The sequence below is a fragment of the Castor canadensis genome, chromosome 7, assembly GCF_047511655.1.
Source record: "Castor canadensis chromosome 7, mCasCan1.hap1v2, whole genome shotgun sequence".
In the NCBI taxonomy this organism is placed as follows: Eukaryota; Metazoa; Chordata; class Mammalia; order Rodentia; family Castoridae; genus Castor; species Castor canadensis.
In genome coordinates, this window is record NC_133392.1 from 15,491,105 (window position 1) to 15,512,718 (window position 21,614).

At 34.6% G+C, this 21,614-nt stretch overlaps 1 protein-coding gene and 1 non-coding gene across 2 annotated transcripts in view; both read right to left on the reverse strand.

Annotated features, from left to right (window-relative positions):
* Positions 1-21,614, reverse strand: part of Atrnl1 (attractin like 1) — a 744,833-nt gene that overhangs the window by 262,380 nt on the left and 460,839 nt on the right. The window lies entirely within an intron of this gene.
* On the reverse strand, positions 13,120-13,283 carry LOC141425073 (U1 spliceosomal RNA). Its single transcript, XR_012450182.1, has one exon. It is a non-coding gene; the product is annotated as a U1 spliceosomal RNA (small nuclear RNA).

Here is a 21,614-nt window from a genome sequence, read left to right on the forward strand (position 1 = left end):
TTTAGATTTCTGATCTCCAAAACTATAAGGGGATAAACTATTTTAAACCATGAGTTCATGGTAACTGTTACAGTAGCCATAGGAAACTAACACAACAGGTAAGTGGAAGAGGACTGGGGCTGGGATGATAGGAGATATGAGTCAGGCATGGTGTTACTCTCCTCTAATCCCAGCTACTAAGGAGACAGGGGAAGGAGGATCTCAAGATGAAGGACAGCCATATATATTTGTGTGTATGTATGAAGAGAGGTGAAAATTAACTCTGTCTACTGATGAGATCCTAAATGTGACCGTGTCTGTCAATAAACAATGTGTTAATACTCAGACTAATATTGTTTCAAGCCTGGAAAAGGTCACCTGTGTAAAGATTGCCAGCAACCCACCAGAAACCAAGGGAGAGGAATACAGAGCCCTCAGAAGGCACCAATCCTGTGGATATCTTGAGTTTGGATTCATAGTCCCCCAAAACTGTGAGAATAAATTTCTATTGTTGAAGTCACACAACTTGTGACATTTTCTGACAGCAGATCTAGGAAACCTATGCAATTATATAAAAACTAGCCATGCACTAATCAATTGCTTCAGAAAGAGAATGACCAGCATCTCTGAAGCTCCCTATATTTCCTTCCCAGATGTAGCTCTCTCTCTTTCTACATGAAACCAATACCTGAGTATTGTGGTAACTTTCACTTTGTTTTAAATACTTTTACCATGCATGTCCATATTGCTAAATGATGTTGGGCTTAACTGTCGCTGGGCTTTCACTTTATATTCCGTGTATGTCTAACCATTTGCTCTTCCTGTATGTTATCTTTTAAGGTTTATTCGTGTCGATGCCTATCTGTTTAATTAATTCTTTTATTCACTCTGACAATATTCTACTATATGAATATTATACAATTTATTTATAAATAGAGATTAATGTTATTTCCAGGTTTTTCTATTGCAAACAATATTCCCAAGAACATTTTTGTACACTTTCCTAGTACATGTGTGCAAATTTCTGTATGGTGAATTCAAGAATACGTTACATATATGTTTAATTTGACTGGATAATTCCTTTGTTATCTAGTTTATCTTCCAAAGTCATATCCAGTTACATTTCCCACTGCTCTATGAGGACAGTAATTCTTTGTACTGTGTAATTTTCAACTTTTTCATAATACAGTGTATGTAAAATTCTTTCTCAGTGTGGGTTTGATATGCATTAGTAATTGTGATGACCATCTTTTCATCATTTATAGAGTTTAAAGTTTAATTGTTTTTCTGCTTCTATGATAAATGATTGTTGATGTCTTTTGCTATTTTTCTGTTGAGCTGTCTTTTATTACTGATTAATAACAAGTATTTAAATAATTTGGATGCTTTGTTGATAATATAGCTTACAAATGCCTTCTCCCTGTACATGGATAATTTGTTCATACTTCTTTTGATTTTTTTGATTAATGGAAGGTTTCAGTTTTGATGTAAACATAGCCATCATTTCTTATAATTATTTGCTTTGGAGTCCTAAGGAATTCTTCCCTGGAAAAATGCTAAGATACTGTGCTATGTTTTCTTTAAATTAAAAAATTTTTGCCTTTCACTTTAAATGAAAATCTATTATCTTCAATTTATGTGGAATTAACTTTTGTGTATGTTCAAGTTGGGATCCTATTTCATATAGATAATCAATGGTCCCACCATATTAATTAAATATTCCACCCTTTTCCCAATGATAAGCAAATAAAATTATCAAATATTTAATATGGGATTTATTTCTGTATTTTTTTTAATTCCAAGGAATAGGGCCTCATTTTTTGCCCAGGCCCACCTGGACCACTATCTGTGCTTCCTGTGTAGCTGAGATGACAGATGTGCCACAACAGCCAGCTACTGGTTGAGATGGGGATCTAACTTTTTGCCAGGGCTGTCCTCAAACTGCAATACTCCTCCTTTTCTCTGCCTTCTGAGTAGCTAAGATTATAGGCATCAGACCCCACTCCAGTCTTTCATTTCTTTAATCTCTGTTTCTTTTAAAATATGTCTGACATATTCAAGAGACTATATAGGCTTATGTATATTATATATATATATATGCTCATATATACAATAATACATGTTACATATATACATTAAGTTAAAATCACAATATAATGAACACACCAGGACATATGTACCTATCTGTTTCATCTCCTTGCTTTCCCACTTTGGAGATAAACACTATTGTAAACAGTGGGTTTTTTTTGATATTTGTAAAAATGTTCTCTGGTTGTGACTTTTTTTACATCTTGCATTTTTCAGTTAGCCTTATGTTTGCACAAGTTATCTATGGTGTTGTATAAAGCTGTAACATATTCATTTTATCCTTAATGACTTGCATGGACATGTGCCATGTTTGCAATTCTGTGTGTTGTTTGACTTCTTTATTTTGTTCTCTTGATCTAAATGTCTATCCATGTGTACAAATTTCTTAATTATTCTAGTTTTATAACAAGCTTTGATATATTGCAAGATGAGTCGTTGGATCTTATACTTCTTGGTCTAGAGTATCTTGATACTTTTTTGGTTTTTGTGGTACTGAGACTTAAACTCAGGGTCTTCACCTTGAGCCACTACACCAGCCCTAGTTTTGTGAAGGGTTTTTTGAGATAGGGTCTCATGAACTATTTGCCCGGGCTGGCTTTCAAACACTGATCCTCCTGATGTCTGCCTTCTGAGTAGCTAGTATTACAGACGTGAGCTACTGATGCCTGAATTGATACTTTTCTATGGAAATTTTATCATTATCTTTCATGATCTACAAAAAACCTGATGCAATGGAAATTTCACTAAATCTACAGATCACTTTGGGTAGAACTGATAACTTTATTACATTGAATCTTCCATGAATATGCTATTTTCCTCCATTAAGTTGGGTCATCATTAATGCTTCTCAGTAAAAGTTAATAAAACTTAATGTTTTCATAACTTTATAATCTTCTAAATAAAAATTTAAACATCTGTCTTATTAGTTAAAAGAAACTCTTGTATTCTTTGCTAAAATTATTTTTAAATCATGAATGATGTTGAACTTTCTGTATATATTGAGATTGTCTTATGATTATCTTCTATAAATACAAAAGCACTCAGAGGTTGAGCAATGGACCAATAGGAAGGAATATACATAGAGGTGGTTAAAGAGCCAAAACTGCATGAATCTACAGAAAGTAAAGGAAGAGAGAGCTTCAAACAGTAAGAGTGTTCAAATGTGGCAGACATATCCTCCTCTCAATTTTGTCTCTGACCTTTAGCAGGCTGGGTGACTCACTCATGGTGCTTCTTATTCCTTGATATTGTCCTTACATAGTATTGGCAACACCACTTTTATAGTGCATCTGCTTTTCTGAGATCACCCACCAGTGTTTTTGAATTTAGTTTGGCAAGAGGTTTAATTTTTTTTTAAAGAACAATCCAGAATTTGTTCTAGTATTCTTAGTCCAGAACTACTTTTTTGTATTCCTGTTAACATAAGTGTTTAATAAGAAAGCCTAGGCTCTCTTCTCCTGATAATTTTTCACTGACAGGAAACTAAAGTTTTGGTAGGTTGTAACTGACTGCTGATAACAAGATGTGCGTCTCAGTAGCACTGTTTGGTTCTTAGTGGCACTACAATTCCTTATTAAAAACAAAAGCAAAACACAAACAAGTGAATGGCAACGAAAAAACAGTTATTGCACAAATGAGACTATAGTGAGTTTGTAGTTACATTCACATTGGGTACCTGTGTGATGCTTTGGTTCAAATTTTATTTTTTTAGTTTGTCATTACTGAATATACTTCATTTGCACCATGAAAACACTACTATTAATCATATGATTAAAGAAGAACTCTAGTATCTTAGTTCCAATGTCTATCAGCTGCCAAACTTAATGATTACTAGTGTTAATATAACCCTTAACATTTCTGCCAAATAGTAAAAGATATGGGACTAGGGTCTGGAAAAGAATCTTGATTTTTTTAAACTTGCTCCTCTCTGTTACCTAGCTAGCCTTGAAAGATCATATGAGCAGAAATCACAATCCTGTGCGTGAGCAGTGTTGGTAATCTTTATGAAATAACCTAAGTGAAAAAGCACTGAGAAAATACTTCCCATGGCAATTGCTTAATAACACATTTTTCTTCCTTTCTCTCTTTCTTTCTTTCCATCCTCCTTCTCTCTCTTCCCCTTCCCTCCCTCCCCTCTCCTCACCCTCTGCCTCTTCCTCTCTCTAGTGGCACTGGGGATTGAACCCAGAGCCTTGCACATGCTATGCAATTTCTCTACCCCTTGAGGACCACTCCTAGTACAACCCATTTCTTTTTGACACTATTAACAATTATAGCATCATTCAAGTTTGAACTCTATGAACGTGCCATATGCTAAGAAGACTCATCATGCTTAGATTTCAATATGATCTCCTCACTCTTTACTTATAACTTCCGGCATATGTTATGGTTCAAGGGCATTCAGATTCATCAAAATTCACAAAAACCATGGTGACCCAAGTTCAGAAATACACCTGGATTTTTTCCTTGAGATATTTTCCCTTTAAGAGTTGTTTGTTCCACATCATTTAACAATTGCTTTAGCATCAATCTGTTAAGTACCCTCTGCTATCCAGGTCACATTTCTCTCCTCTTTTTTCAGTAGTTGTTCCGGTAATGTATTTAAGTTGGGTCCATTTTTTTCCGATTGTTGTGTAGCCAAACATACAGAAATGTGCGTCATGATAAAGAGTTAATTCCTGTTTCTCTATCACTACAGTGAGTTTTTCCATATGGATGTGATAAAGAACATAAATCAAAATACCCTGCTGGACTTTTAAGCTTTACTCAGTGTGTTTGAAAAGAGAAAAGTGGACAATTTAGAGTTCATCAATTACATCACATTAAGTTAGGCTTCATCATTGACTTGGCTAGACAGCCTTCATCTATTTTAATTTACAACCAAAAGGACAGCCAAGTACAGGATAGTAGAAATGACACTGTCAAAAGGAGGCTCTGTCTTCTTAGTTACAAAGTGACTAGCTTTTGTAGCATTAAGATAAACACTTCTCATTCAAAGGAAGTTTCAAAATACTATGTAATATTTCTCATAATGTTTACATTTAAATAGGTGATTATAATAGAATCCTACATCTAATATAACAAATGCTTTATGAATTTAAACAATGACACATTTGCATTATAAAGTACAAATTACAGTAATGGTACTATATTTTGTTAACATGGCAGAATGCATACAGTTCTTCACATTCTTCACCATTCAACCAAAAGACATATTTTTCAGGTACTAGAAACAATATTTTATAAACATTATTGTATGGGGTATCAGCCTACCAGTGACACAATGAACACAACTTGCTAGAGCTGCAAAGGTAAATGAGATACAGTTCGTGCGTTTTAGGAAACTGACATAATTGGGAGATAAGAAAACACAGTTAGACTATGATGTGATAAGCATAATAGAGGAATGTCCCAATCTAGAGTGCCACACTATATTACAATAGAAGTTTGGAAACCAGATGGCAATAGGGAGAAATTTTCATGAGAACACATTGATTGAAAATATCTGTAAATGTTCCTTTGCATGATAATACTTTTTTAAAAATTTATTTTCTTTTATTCATATATGCATACAAGGTTTGGGTCATTTCTCCCCTCCCTCTCTCCCCACCCCCTCGCTATCAGGCAGAAACTAATTTGCCCTTATCTCTAATTTTATTGAACAGAGAGTATAAGCAATAATAGGAAGGACCAAGGGTTTTTGCTAGTTGAGATAAGAATAGCTATACAGGGAGTTGAGTTGCATTGCTTTCCTGTGCATGTGTGTTACCTTCTAAATTAATTCTTCTCAAACTAATCTTTTTTCTGGTTCCTGGTTCCCTTCTCCTTTTGGCCTCTGTCGCTTTAAAGTATCTGCATTAGTTTCTCTGCATTGAAGGCAACAAATGCTATCTAGTTTTTTGGGTGTCTTACCTATCATCATAGCTCCCTTATGTGCTCTTGCTTTATCATGTGATGAAAGTCCAATCCCCTTATTGTGTTTGCCCTTGATCTAATGTCCGCATATGAGGGAGAACATACGATTTTTGGTCTTTTGGGCCAGGCTAACCTCACTCAGAATGATGTTCTCCAATTCCATCCATTTACCTGCGAATGATAACATTTCGTTCTTCTTCATGGCTGCATAAAATTCCATTGTGTATAAATACCACATTTTCTTAATCCATTTGTCAGTAGTGGGGCATCTTAGCTGTTTCCATAATTTGGCTATTGTGAATAGTGCTGCAATAAACATGGGTGTGCAGGTGCCTCTGGAGTAACCTGTGTCACATTCTTTTGGGTATATCCCCAAGAGTGGGATTGCTGGATCATATATGGTAGATCTATGTTTAGCTTTTTAAGAAGCCTCCAAATTTTTTTCCAGAGTGGTTGTACTAGTTTGCATTCCCACCAGCAGTGTAAGAGGGTTCCTTTTTCCCCACATCCTCACCAACACCTGTTGGTGGTCGTGTTGCTAATGATGGCTATTCTAACAGGGGTGAGGTGGAATCTTAGTGTGGTTTTAATTTGCATTTCCTTTATTGCTAGAGATGGTGAGCATGTTTTCATGTGGTTTTTGGCCATTTAAATTTCTTCTTTTGAGAAAGTTCTGTTTAGTTCACTTGCCCATTTCTTTATTGGTTCATTAATTTTGGGAGAATTTAGTTTTTTGAGTTCCCTATATATTCTGGTTATCAGTGCATGATAATTCTTAATGCTATAAAATTCTATAGGTTCCTTATGAAATCCTTCTAAGTTACAATGTTCTATTTCTTATGGTAATAACTTTTTTTATGTTAGGATTAATAATTTATTTTCTAAAATTCTGTGATTAAGAACTTTTGCTAAGTGTCCCAAATGTGAACATTAAACAGGCATTAAAAAGTGATTAAATTACCCCATAGCTGACTTCTGTCCTGGTCTTCTACAATAGACTCTTCTCAGAATGATAGTTTGCTTTTAGATACTACAGTAAAACATTCATATTATTTCTGTTCTTTTAAACCTAAAGACAGTAAACTCAAATACGTCATATTATGGTCATACCTTAAATAAATATGTCACATTGTGGTCATAGCTTAAATATCATTCTTTTCCCTTAGAAGCCTTATTTTCCTTGTGTTTGTCTGATTTCCTTCTTAGTCTTCATGAATACCTTCTAACTACATCATTCTTTGTCACCAGAGTAACATAAAAATGCTAATCTTAAATTTCAAATCATTTTCTTAGTGTGACATGGACAGCTGGTGTGACCCTCTGCTACCTTGGCATAACCCTAGACAATATTTGCTAGCCCCTGGCCATCTAAGTTGCATTGTGTGAGTGCAAGTGATATACAGACATCCACTGAATCTCTTCCTTTGCTCCTTGTCCAGAAGGAAGCATAGGATGGACTGGACGATCAGAGGATCCATGGCAGTGCTGAATGCAGGATGGGAAAAACCTGTATCCCTAAATTACTGTGTGGTCATTTCTACCACTGACCCAACTGGGACTGTGTCCTGGGCTAATCCACATGGAGTGTGGAATTAATTTACTAAAGCATTCACTTTACTTACCTTGTCTAATATACTTCCTTAATTTGGCTTAATGATTGCTCATAGTAGTAACTCCAGGTATACAAAGTAATTTGTTTATTTAGGGTAAACTTCACATTTGTGATCTTAACTATAAATTTTAGATAAACTTATAAAACATGAAAATTTTGACAAAATATATTATTCTTTACCTATCATAATGTTACTGTAAGATGACTGAGACTATTTAATTAATTGCTTTATTATTTTATCTTTCTCATTACCTAAATATAAAGATGTCATTATTTTATTCAACTTAGCATCACTAGCATTTTCTAATGATGATATATCTCTAAAATATACAGAAAATGTATTATAAAAATGATGATATAGTTCTAAAATACATAGAGATGTCAATACCACAGGTGTGTACTACATGCCAATATAGAATAAAATTCAAATCACATTTATTCTCCCTGAGTTTGAGAATGACACTTTGTTAGGTTTAAACTACTGAGAACTTGTACTGAATGCTGAAGTATTCAAGTCACTTTAAATGTTACCAACTCCATTTTCCATCCTTTTTAAAATAGAATTTTGAGCTATTATTAAAACATACTCCGTACTTTGAAGATAAAGCTGTTATAGAAAATAAGCTGCATTACCACAGTGTTGAATCCCAGGTGCAGTTTAAATTCCTAACTTTGATAATGGTCCTTTGAGTTTAGACCTGATCAAAAAGCATAGGAAACTTTCCTTCCAGTGTGTATTGCTAAGGTTGAACTTGGAAGATTTCATGTTGCTGACAATGGTCCTTTTCTAAATTAGGAGAGAGTTTAAAATTTTTTGTTGTCTTGTTTTCCCATTCTTTAAAAAATTTTGTCAGTTACTTGGTTTTTCTTAGAGCAAAGTTTTGAAGGCATCACTTCTATGTTCCACAAGTCTTTTATCTCAAGAAGTTACATAAATGGGTGAAGATTTACTGTGTTTGTGTACATGGTATTTCATAACATTTCTAATGAACTGAAGAAGTAGAATGCCATTTGATCACTTGACAGTGCATTTCTACCAGCCTCCTTCACCCTCCCAAAATAAAGCAAGGAAAAGTGCATCTATTACTTAGACTATTCATAGCAAATGCTTTATTTCCATCTGGGGAAATCTTTTATGAATGCAACTTATTTTAACAGCATTTTTCTATTTCACTCAAAAATTTGTTAGCTGTGTTGAAAATCAAATCATTTTAAAATAAGCTTTAAATAAACTGTACTCCCCAAAATATTTATTTACTATCAAGAACTTAAAAGAACATCAAAAATATTGTTTGAGTTATACAAAATGGATAAGTATAAATTTCTTTGGAAGTGAATTTTACATAAAAATACAGCTGGAATAGCTGTTTACATTATGAAAAGTATCCTGTTTTAACAGTGCTCCCTGAATTTTACTTTATGCAGGATATCTGCCTGATATTTACTTCCTAAGAACTAATCCTCATCAGTTCCACAATGTTGGAATACCCAAAGTCTATCTATAATTAGTTGTATCTATTCAGTATGTACTTTCATATATCAAATACTCTATTTTTTCTGAACTCATATAGGTACCTATGTATCAGTAATTTCTTACTTATAAATATGGTCATAATTATAAACAAATATGGTCAGTCATAAGACAAGTATGATTTTTATACTCTAATATAAAAGACAGGGCATTCAACACTATCAGAAGAGAGGGTTCCAATTTGCTAGATATCACCTGAAACAGCACTTGTTTCATCAGCTGACAAATAAAGATCGAATAGCCAATGTCACCCACCCAAGAATTTTTATGTACAACAAATGAGCTAAGATAGTCACCCAAATTTAAGTAAGCAATTTCTTTGTAAACCGTATCAGTCCCTATTACTAATTGAATCTTAACTTATATTTATCCAAATAACTCTATTTCAAGATAAAACTGTCACTAAAATGAAATTTTTCTCCTTGGCATTTCAAAAGAATTAAAAGATACTTTGTCAGTGAACATCAAATTCAATGTTATTTAGTGGCAGGAATTTATCTACCACTGCCTTCTTCACCACCTAAATTCATATCCTGTATCAGTGGCAGTCTGGTTCCCAAGTTTTGGGAAACACAGAACTACTTTATTTTGAGAACTTCATAATAAGGCACTATAAAATCTAGATATTATCATCACTAAATAGTCACCCAACTGTATAGTATTCATAAAAATAGCCATTTAACCAGTCCTATAACTTGAATTCAGTAAGACTTAATTCTTTGCATTATGCAACTAAGTAATATTATTGTGATATAAATATGGTGAGGGAGAAGAATCTAAATTCATGATATAACATTACCATATTAGCTATTTGTTTAATGGATGCATGTCTTTTATCAGAGTTTTGAGAAAATGAGTCCTAGCCTATTTTCTTAGACAGAGAATAAGCAGTTGAGAAAGTTGAGCATATAAGTGCTATCCAGAAAAGCAGATGGTCAAGGTTAGTGGGGGAGAGGAACCTGCTGAGAAGGAAAGGGTAGTGATGGAACCACATCTTCTTAATTTACTCTGAAATTTACTTCTGATCTGATCTTTTGTCACTATAGGAGTGTTTAAGAAGTTGGCAGTGGTCACAAGTGGGAAATTTGTGTGTGGGGGTGTGTTTCTGCATAGACTGTGGGTGTGGGGTAGCAGCAGGGATGGAAGTGAGAAACAGGAAAGTGACATCTTGGAAAGGGAAATGTCAGGAAGAAGGAGGCTTTGATCAGAAAACAGTACTATGACTGACTTAGGATTATAATTAGGTTACCATATGGATAGTCATTTGGTACTATGACTATATACTACATGGATAGTATAAGTCATTTGACTTACATATCATATTTTCCATTTGAGTATCCTTTTTCAAAATGTGCTTTGGCAGTAGAGACATCGGGCTAAAGAAGTAGTAGGACAAAGGCAAGCTGCACCTGGTCTATTATGCACCTCACCCCTTCAACTATAACAGTTTTTATGTTTGTTTTACGTTTGGGCTTGCAAATGATTTGGTTTTGATAAAAGGTATGAAAGTCAACAAAAGTGTGGAAAATAATGATCTACAGAAAAATGCAAAATAGTCATTGTATAAATAGCTTTGTCTGGTTCAATGGCTTTGCTAAATATAAGCCAAGGTTTGCTTACATGAACTAGTGATCCAGTTGGAGCTGTTAGTGTGCTAGTAACAACCTGAATTTAAGTCCCATCTCACTTATACCCATAATAGGATATTCAAAAGGAAATATATGTGAAAACATTTTGAAGTAAGTAGTTACCTCTTAGTCATTTAAATTGCCCCAGAACTATTACTATACATCATAAAGAAAAGGTTGGCAAAATGCCCTAACTTGAATAAAAACTTGCCTTTTTCCTCTATTACATAGAAAAACCCAACTAATTTAAAGAATTTTCCACAGAAATTGTTAACAGCATAAATGTATCAAATTTAAATAGGTTTAAGTGCCTTTTAAAGAATATAGCAACTTAGAAGCAAGAATGGCCATTTACAAAGAGGGACATTGCATTTACAGAAAGCTATGGGAAAATGAGGATCCTTTCTTGCTCATGGATTATATCTATGGCCAACAATAATGGCATACACTGAATAACAAGCTCAAAAATACTCTGATCTAAAATGCTAACCCTTTTTACACCTACTAGTTGCATAGTGGGATAACTATTTTCTATATAATACTTATGTTGTGTTTCAGTAAATTAAAAAATAGATTCTAAATAAATAAGTTTTAAAAATCCATTCTATGAATTCCTTACAGAGATATTTCTAAACAGTGCTGGAACAATCTAACACCTGTTGTGAAATTGAGCATTCCAGAACCCATTGGCTCATAAATGTAATGGAGGGGGGCCTTCACCTGTAACATATCTGAAACACCATGCACGTGAGGTTCATGGCCCCTGACCGAAATTTTGTACACTGTCAGAGCGATATGGCAATTTATTCTGCAACTTCCTGCACTGTCTTGCTCACAGACAATTATTCTTGAACTCCTGCTTCACAGGTCTAGTAATGGAAGAACAGTTCTCGTTGCAACAAGATCCTTAAAGCAATGAGGTTTCATCGGGCACCTATCAACTTCACACATTACTAACAAGTGTTCAGCTGTTTGTTAATAGCCAAAGCTGCTTTACTGCAATTGAGGGAAATGGTAGTTTCCTTAATTGTTGAGGAATTAGGAATTTAAATTATATTATTTTATTTGAGTCTAGGGAAGAATCTCAGAACATTGCTGTGTCCAAAGTGCTTCATTGGTAAAGTTCAGAATTTTATCTTTGGCTTTGGCAATGATATCTTAAATATAACACCAAAAGCACAGGCAATAAAAGGAAAAAAGACAAATGGCATTCATCAAACTAAAAAGCTTCTGCAAAGCAAATGAAACAATCAGTAAAATAAAAAAGCGACCTACAGAATGGGAAAAAATATTTGCAAACCATATATAAGATAAAGGGTTCATATTCAAAATATGTTAAGAAACCCTAAATTCAATAGCAAAAATAACCTTATTAAATAGTGGAGAAAGGGATTGAACACATATCATTTCAAAGATATACAAGTAGTCAAAAGATATATAACAAGTGATCAACATTAGAAATCATCAGAGAAATACAAATCAAAACCACAATGGGTTATCTCATACTTGTTATGATGGCTATTATCAAAAAACAAAAGATAATACGTGTTTGTGAAGGATATGGAGAAAAAGGAGTGCTTTGTACATTGCTGGTGGGAATGGAAGTTGGTTCAGGTACCATGGAAAACTGTATGAAGGATCTTTAAAAACTTAAAAACAGAACTACCACTTGATGCAGCGCTTTCATTTCTGGGTATATATTTAAAGGAGTTGGATACAGTACCTCAAAGACATGTCTGTGTTCCTACATTCATTCCAGTATGACTTACAATAGCCAAGACATGGAAATAACGTAAATGTTCAACAATGAGTGAAAGGATACAGAAAATGTGAAATATACATTCAATGGAATATTACTCAATCTTATTTTTTTAAAGGAAAATTTAACATTTGTAACAACATGGATATACTCAGCAGATACAAGGCTAAGTAAAGTAGGCCAGACACAAAAGGACAAATATTAAATATCACTTATATAAGGAATCAAAAATGGCCAAACTCATATTAGCAGAATAAACTGGTGGTTGCTAGAGGCTAGGGGAAAACAGGGAAATAGTAGTCAAAGTAAAAACTTCATTGTACAAGATGAACAAATTCTTGATTCCTACTGGATAGCCTATAGGTAAAAACAGAGTATTATATGTTCACAATTTTGCTAAGAGGGTAGATATTATGTTGAGTGATCTTTTCAAGTAAGTAAATACATAGGGCAGAAGGAAACATCTGAAGGTGATGGATAGGTTTATGTCATAGATGGGTGCTAGGAATTTTATATGTATACACTTATCTTCAAACTCATCAAGTGTATAAATTAAGTACCTTTTTGGTACCAAACCAAAAACTGATTTTTTAAAAATTGTTTTTATCAGGGTAGAGCACAAATGCAGTCCCCCACAGCCACAAATTATGCAGTTTAGTTTCCCACATTTGGGAAAACTACAGGGGTCAGCACATCCGGCATGCAATAGATAAGCCTCGCCATGGGAAAACTACCTTCGTGATCATGGTAGCTCCCCTGCCAGGTAAGTATTGATAAAGTGTTTTAGCAAAACTTTATATTCATGGTCAACTTGTGCTCTGAATACAGTAGTCAGGGTTTCTATTAATTCTATTACAGGTCTAGTGAAAATGGGAGCAGATAATTTGGACATCAAACCTGTGAGCATGAAACCTGAATTAAATGACTAAGTTGAAAGTGAATATTTAAAATTAATCACATATTTGACATGTGCTGGTTTGACCAGATAGCTTGAAGTATATTCATTTTATGGTGCTCATTGAACACCTACCAATGCACCAAGAATCATAGTACCAGGGATGAAAAGATAACTAAGCCATAGTACCTGCCGGTCTTAGTCCACTTTGTGTTGCTATAACAGAATACTTGAGACTGGGTAACTCACACAAAACAGAGATTTTATTTCTTGCTATTCTGGAGGCAGGGAAGAACAAGATTAAGGGGCCTATCTCTGGCAAGGACCTATGGTGGAAGACAGAGAAACAAGAGGGCTTGAGAGTGAGGAAGCAAGAGATAAAACTCACAATCTGAGCCCTTTTCTAATTGGCACTAATCCTTCCATGAGAAGAATGCCTCCCTGACCTAAACACCTCCCATTAGGTCCCAACTCCCAACCCTGTTATGTTGAGGATTAAGGTTCCTAAGTAAACGTTAGAGGACACATTTAACCTACAGCACTGCTACTTAGATTTTACATTGTAGGAAAGGAATTTTGTTACTGCTGCAAAAGTGCAGATTAATGAGAGTTAATGGCGGCTCCTGCCAAGCCCTCACATTCTCCCATAAGGATAAAGGGCAAAGTTTTCCAACTAAGGAAAAATCAGACTGAGGTTTTAAAATGAGCATAGCTCTAAAAATGGTCAGACTAGAATTCTCTAGAACCATGTCTGTAAGGAAGCAGTGCCTTTTGCTATAAAGGACACATTTGCAGGACGACACCGCTTTCTTCTCCAAAAGGTGCTGTATTGTCTTCAACCACCCAAACATGTGGATCTAGAGTTTTTGCCTACAGTGTAGCATTAATAATACAGGATTGACACAAGAATAGCTCTTTCTCCTGAGAAAATAGAACAAGTGTTACTGAAATTAAAGGGAATACTAGCATATTTTTGAAAGTTACCTAATAACAGTTTTCTTCTTGTGATGCCTCAAAAGAATAGTAGAAAGGGTAAATTATAAATGCTATTCTAAGTTTCCTAAACTGGTAGAAATATACTATGCAAGGTAACACCATGTGAAAAAAATCTTGTTTCATTTTTGGCAGTTATTTCTTTTTCTTTGAAATAAAACTATACAGCTCTTCAACATTTTGGACTTGCTCTACAGAAAAGCCTTGCTTTAAGAAATGTTAAATAACTAGGTAGGGCAATTTTTTTTGGAGGTACTGGGGTGTAAATTCAAGGCTTTGCACTTTGCTAGACAGGTTCTCAAAACATGAGCCAAGCCTGTGACTCAAGGCAAATTTTTATAATCAAATTAAATGTAAAATATAATACAGGAATCAATTGCACTAATAGACATCAAAAGCATAGTCTAATATAAAGACAGTGCTTTAAAATATCCAAGTAAAATGTGAGTGATATTCAATGAAAATATTCAGTCTTATACAACATAAAGTGCTATTTTGGGAAAATATCTTCACATTCAATAACAACCTTTTATGTCTAACAGAGACAATTTCTTTTTTTTATTTTTATTTTATTCATATGTGCATACATTGTTTGGGTCATTTCTCCCCCTTCCCCCTGCCCCCTCCCTCACTTGCCCCCCACTCTCTCCCTTGCCCCCCCTTACCCCTTGCTACCCAGCAGAAACTATTCTGCCCTTATCTCTACTTTTGTTGAAGAGAGAGTATAAGCAATAATAGGAAGGATCAAGGGTTTTTGCTAGTTGAGATAGGGATAGCTATACAGGGAGTTGACTCCCATTGATTTCCTGTGTATTTGTGTTCCCTTCTAAGTTAATTCTTCTTGAACTAACCTTTTCTCTAGTTCCTGGTCTCCTTCTCCTATTGGCCTCAGTTGCTTTAAAGTATCTGTTTTAGTTTCTCTGTGTTGAGGGCCACAAATGCTATCTAGTTTTTTAGATGTCTTACCTATCCTCATACCTCCCTTGTGTGCTCTCACTTTTAGCATGTGATCAAAGTCCAATTCCCTTGTTGTGTTTCCCCTTGATCTAATGTCTGCATGTGAGGGAGAACATACGATTTTTGGTCTTTTGGGCCAGGCTAACCTCACTCAGAATCATGTTCTCCAGCTCCATCCATCTACCTGTGAATGATAATATTTCGTTCTTCTTCATGGCTGCATAAAATTCCATTGTGTATAAATACCACATTTTTAAAATCCATTTGGCAGTAGTGGGGCATCTTGGCTGTTTCTATAACTTGGCTATTGTGAATAATGCTGCAATAAACATGGGTGTGCAGGTGCCTCTGGGGTAACCTGAGACACATTCTTTTGGGTATATCCACAAGAGTGGTATTGCTGAATCATATGGTAGATCTATGTTTAGCTTTTTAAGTTGTCTCCAAATTTTTTTCCAGAGTGGTTGTACTAGTTTACATTCCCACCAGCAGTGTAAGAGTTCCTTTATCCCCACACCCTTGCCAACACCTGTTGGTGGTCGTGTTGCTAATGATGGCTATTCTAACAGGGGTGAGGTGGAATCTTAGTGTGGTTTTAATTTGCATTTCCTTTATTGCTAGAGATGGTGAGCATTTTTTCATGTGTTTTTTGGCCATTTGAATTTCTTCTTTTGAGAAAGTTCTGGGTAGTTCACTTGCCCATTTCTTTATTAGTTCATTAATTTTGGGAAAATTTAGTTTTTTAAGTTCCCTATATATTCTGGTTATCAGTCCTTTGTCTGAAGTGTAGCTGGCAAATATTTTCTCCCACTCTGTGGGTGGTCTCTTCAGTTTAGTAACAGAGACTATTTCTGACTTTGAGGTTTTGTGTCATCTGCAAATAGTCTTTCCTTACCTTAAAACTTATTTTGGCATAAGATTAATTACCTAAAAGGGTAATGATCACAGTTTGAATTTCACAGACTATTGAAGATGATAGTGATTTAGCTGTTTATGGAATGTTTGTGCCAGAACTGTTCTGAAAGTTAGAAATATTCTCTAACTTTGTATTAATGATCATCTACCATTGCTATCTTTATTCCCATTGTGTAGATGAGAAAAATTTCCCCAAAAGTGTAAATTAACTTATTCTAATCCACATAGATATAACAGCAAAGTTTTTACTTAAAATAAATTTTAAAACAAATTGGGGTAGCTGATACAGGAATTTCAAGTTTGTTATGATACAAAAAGAATATTTTTAAAACCCAGTCCTATTAACAAAAATTTCATAAAAGACCTGTGAATCACAACACAATTAGAAAGAACACAATAATTAATTGGAATTAATTTAGCTTTGTGAAAAACTTTATTTAATCTTTTTTTTTTTTTTTGAGATGGGGTTTCATGTCACCCAGGTTGGCCTTGAACTTGTGATCCTTCTACCTGAGCCCTCCTAGTGCTGGAACTGCATGCCTGTACCACCATATCCAGCTTATTATTCTAATATATCTTATCATGAGTAAAAATATAGTCATAGACTTGTAAGCATGCATGGACTGATAGCTGGAAATTGTGATGCACTCCAAGTAGCTAGTTGATAGTGACTTCTTGTGTATTGATAGATATTATAAAAGAAAATTCTTTTAGATTATATTGTATAATGTTTATTTAGCTACAAATAAACTAATAGAAAAAAAGGATGAAGATTAACATTGTTAGCATAACGTGCTGGCCACATACACAAAGTGCATTATTCAATGTACTCAACAACTGTGCAATGAATGTACTGTCATTCTGGCTTTTATAAATGAAAAAAATAAGAGTCAGTAAAGTTAGGCCACTATCACAAGTTCATTGATACAATACATACTGGAATTTGTCTCTGGGAGGTTTTATTCAAAAAGCTCATTTTAATTTAAATTACACTATATTATGAACAGCAATCAGCTCTATTTGAATGAAGGCCCAGTAATATTCTTTCTTATTATAAATCTCCTCACTCAAAAGATTAAAAAAAATTTAGAAATACAAAATTGTTTGGAGAAAATAAAAGCAATTTGTTTTAAAAGTACATGCAAGAACCTGAGACACACACACAGATAACATAAAATCCTCACAAGTGGGTCATTAGAAAAACAGAAGAACATTCCCTGCTATGTATGCTTTATATTCTAGTTATAATATACTCTCCACTGCATTGATTTTGGGGGACTAATAAATTATGCTCTTAGAAATGCCTTAAGAATAGAAATACATAAAAAATACTAAAGAAACACCATACTGCCAAGAAGGAGGGAGTTTAAATAGAAAAAAATTCTAGATTATTATCTCAAAGTGTAATTGGACTAAGACACACAGTGCTCTACCACTCGAACTAGATCCCAGCCTTTTTTAGTTTTTATTTTGTTTTGAAGATAGGGTCTCACTAACTTTCCCAGGTCTTCCTGCCTCCAACTACTGAGTAGCTGAGATCATAGGCATGCACCAATATGAAATAATTAGGTGTTGATAGTGTGTTTAAAATTTTGTTCTCCAGTTTTATAAATGACTTATTAATGCTAATGTTTAACTAATAATGACCTTATGAGAAAGTACTATGATTGTTCCTCTATCCTTTTTTACAGAAGAGGAACTTGAGTCTCTGAGAGAATAAGTAACCTTTCTGAAGCTGTACAAGTAGCAAAAGGAAGAGCCAGGATTCAAATCCAAGTAATCTCATTTTGGAGTCTGTACTTTTAATATATTTTCTAATACTGCAACTGTTGTGATATTTAAAGAAACAATGCAATTCTTTAATAGATGCCTTGTATCTATGACTGAGAGGTCTAAAGCTGCTAGGAGCTCTAGGCTCCAACTATGCTGTGCTGACAGAGATTCCACTGTGGAGGCATCAGAACACAGAGGTAGGATCAACCAGCTCCTCTTCATCATCACATATGTCATTGTACATCGAGTGGTCACTATGTAATGGGCACCTTTCTAAGCAGTTTATAGTCATTATTTGATTCTTGCAACAACATTTGAAGCACAAATTCTCTTTTCTACTTAACATACTAGGAAACAAAGGCACAGAATTATGAAGTGACTTGCCTATGCCTCACAGTTCTTGAGCTGTGAGCCTGGTATTTAGTTCATCCATCTAACTAATCAAATAGGACAGAATGGAAAACCAAAGAGACTTTCATTCTCACAACTAAAGTAAGAACCAGTGTTAGACACAGAGGCTTAGATGGTCAAAAATATCATAACAATGAAAGGCTACACACCTTGTTTGATCATGAATCCTTCACTCTTAACCACTGCATTTTATTTCAGAACAAATAAATGGTAAATCTGCCTGAGATTGTTTCTCTTATGTGTCACCTTTTTCCCTGTACATAGCAAAAAAATAGTTACCAATACAAAGAAGAGAAGTGGTACTCAAAATATGTGGTGGTTGGGAAGTGTATTAAAATACCTGAAAAGTCTTTTTTAGAGATACATTTACCCAAGCAAACATGTGGGATTGAGTGACTGTGAGGTACGGGAAAGAGTAGGAACATATCTGTGAAATTAGAAAAATTCCCTTAGTTGACTATGACATAATAACTACTGATTTACAGTAAACCAATACAAATACACTCTCTCACAATGGTTCTGTACCGTAATCCAGTACAAACACAATCTTTTCTCTACAGAGGGAGCCCAGCATAAAGTAGAAATTAAGAATGTGGACTTTAGAGTCAGGCTGCTTCAACCTGGACATGAGTCCTGCTCTTTCTCAGGTCAATTGTTGTTGACCCTACCGCGATCAATTTTGCCATCTTCAAAGTGGGAGTAAATATATTAATATAGCATAGGATTATCATGAGGAATAAATGAAACAATGCATGCAAAATACTGAGATAGTATTTCAATGAATAAAATTACTAGTATAGACAGGCTTCCATTATTAATTTTGTATTAATTTTTATCTATTGACTTTTCAAGATCAACCTAGAATTAACAAATGACATCAAAGTCCAAACAAAGTTCAATGATTCTATTAATCAATATTCAAAGCTATATTTTAAATTATTCAATTTTGTATGTGAGAAAGGTGGATTCATCATAATCCTTTCCTTGGTAGTTAGAATCTCATTATACATGTCTAGAAAGAAATATTTAATGTAAAAGTTGGTAATTTATAAAGATGCATCATTCACAGACTGTCATGTGAAGCAAAGCCACATTTGACTTCAGACCTGTGTATGCTACAAAAAAAAATCTGCTGTGCAAAAAGGTCCGCTCGAGTGTAGCAGTGAGCCCAACAGATGCTCTGAGGGGATTCTAGTTAGAAAGATTATCTCTCCTGAGTTCAGGGATTCACTCAAATGGCACTTGTTTCTTACAACCCACATACTATCCATAGAGCTATTGTGTTGAATACATCACTTTCTTGATCTTACTTTATAATTTTTATCTATATCATGCTTAAAGAGCTTAATAAGTATTATTACCCCACTAAAAATAGAACTACGTTTTATTTATCTAAAAACTGACCTTCCAAGACTGCAAAGACAGATTACTAGTAGCTCTGGAACTACAGATTTGGAAATACATACAATACAGCCTCTATATATGTATTTTCACAGCTTTATATACTTTTTCCCTTCTTTCCTTTTTCCTTCCTTCCTTTTCTTTCTTATTTCCCTTTTATCCAGATAGGGTCTCACTATCTAGAACCCAGGCTGGTCTCAAACTCTTAATCTTCCCACCTTGGCCTTCTGAGTGCGGGATTACAGGCATGCACTAACATTCCCACCTTTTATATTTTATTTTCTCTTTGGGAAATACTGTAATGCTCATGAAACATTTCATATAATCCTCTATATTCACTTCGCAACTTGCAATTAGGCAGGGCCCTTTGTTTAATTCTGTCAAATAAACTGTGAGTAGAAACAACATCTATTAATTCTGGGTCGAAGAACAAAATATGTGAATTCTTCACACTCTACATCTGCCTTGGTGACCAGTGAGAATCTAGTTGTAGAACTGTTAGCTCAGGTCTCTAAATGACTATGTGGAAGAGAAACTCTTGGGTGATCTGCCTTAGACATACAATAGGGGTAAGAAACGAACCTTTGTCACACAAAGCCATTGAGATTTCAAGGTTGACTTGTTACAGCATAGCAAAGCCTATTATGAAAAATTCAGAAATTGGTATCAGGAATAGGGTACTGCTATAACAAAAACCTAAACTTCATGGCACTGTCACATTATTGATATTGGAAGCTGGATAGTTCTTTTAGTTCATAGGCCTCAAAGAAGCCAAGCAGAAACTCATTGCAAAGATGATATCATATCATCAAATATCTAGACTGGAGATAGATACAGACTTCTAAATACTATAAGCATCCAAATTGAACCAAGAAGACATTAATCACCTGAATAGATCTATAACGCACAATGAAATTGAAGCAGCAATAAAGAATCTCCCAAAAAAGAAAAGTCTAAGACTTGATGCATTCTCTGCTGAATTTTATCAGACATTTAAAGAAGAACTAATACCAACCCTCCTTAAGCTGTTCCACAGATTAGAAAGGGAAGGAACACTGCCTAACTTGTTTAGGAAGCTGGTATTACACTCATCCCAAAACCAGACAAAGACATCTCCAAAAAGAAGAACTATAGGTCAATCTCCTTAATGAACATTGGTGCAAAAATCCTCAATAAAATAATGGCAAACCGAATACAACAACACATCACCAACACCAAGTCAGCTTCATCCCAAGAATGCAGTGGTGGTTCATTATACATAAGTCTATAAATGTAATACAGTACATTAACAGAAGCAAAGACAAAAACCACTTGATCATCTCAATAGATGCAGAAAAAGCCTTTGACAAGATCCAACACCACTTCATGATAAAAGTTCTAAGAAAACTAGGAATAGAAGGAAAGTACCTCAACATTGTAAAAGCTATATATGACAAACCTATAGCCATCATCATACTTAACGGTGAAAAACTGAAACCATTTCCTCTAAAATCAGCAACGAGACAAGGGTGCCCACTATCCCCACTCCTATTCAACATAGTACTGGAATTCCTAGTCAGAGCAATTAGGCAAGAAAAAGAAATCAAAGGAATACAAATAGGTAATGAAACTGTCCCAATATCCCTATTTGCAGATGATATGATCCTATATCTTAAAGACCCAAACAACTCTACCCAAAAACTCCTAGACACCATAAACAGCTACAGCAAGGTGGCAGAATACAAAATCAACTTGCAAAAATCATTAGCTTTTCTATA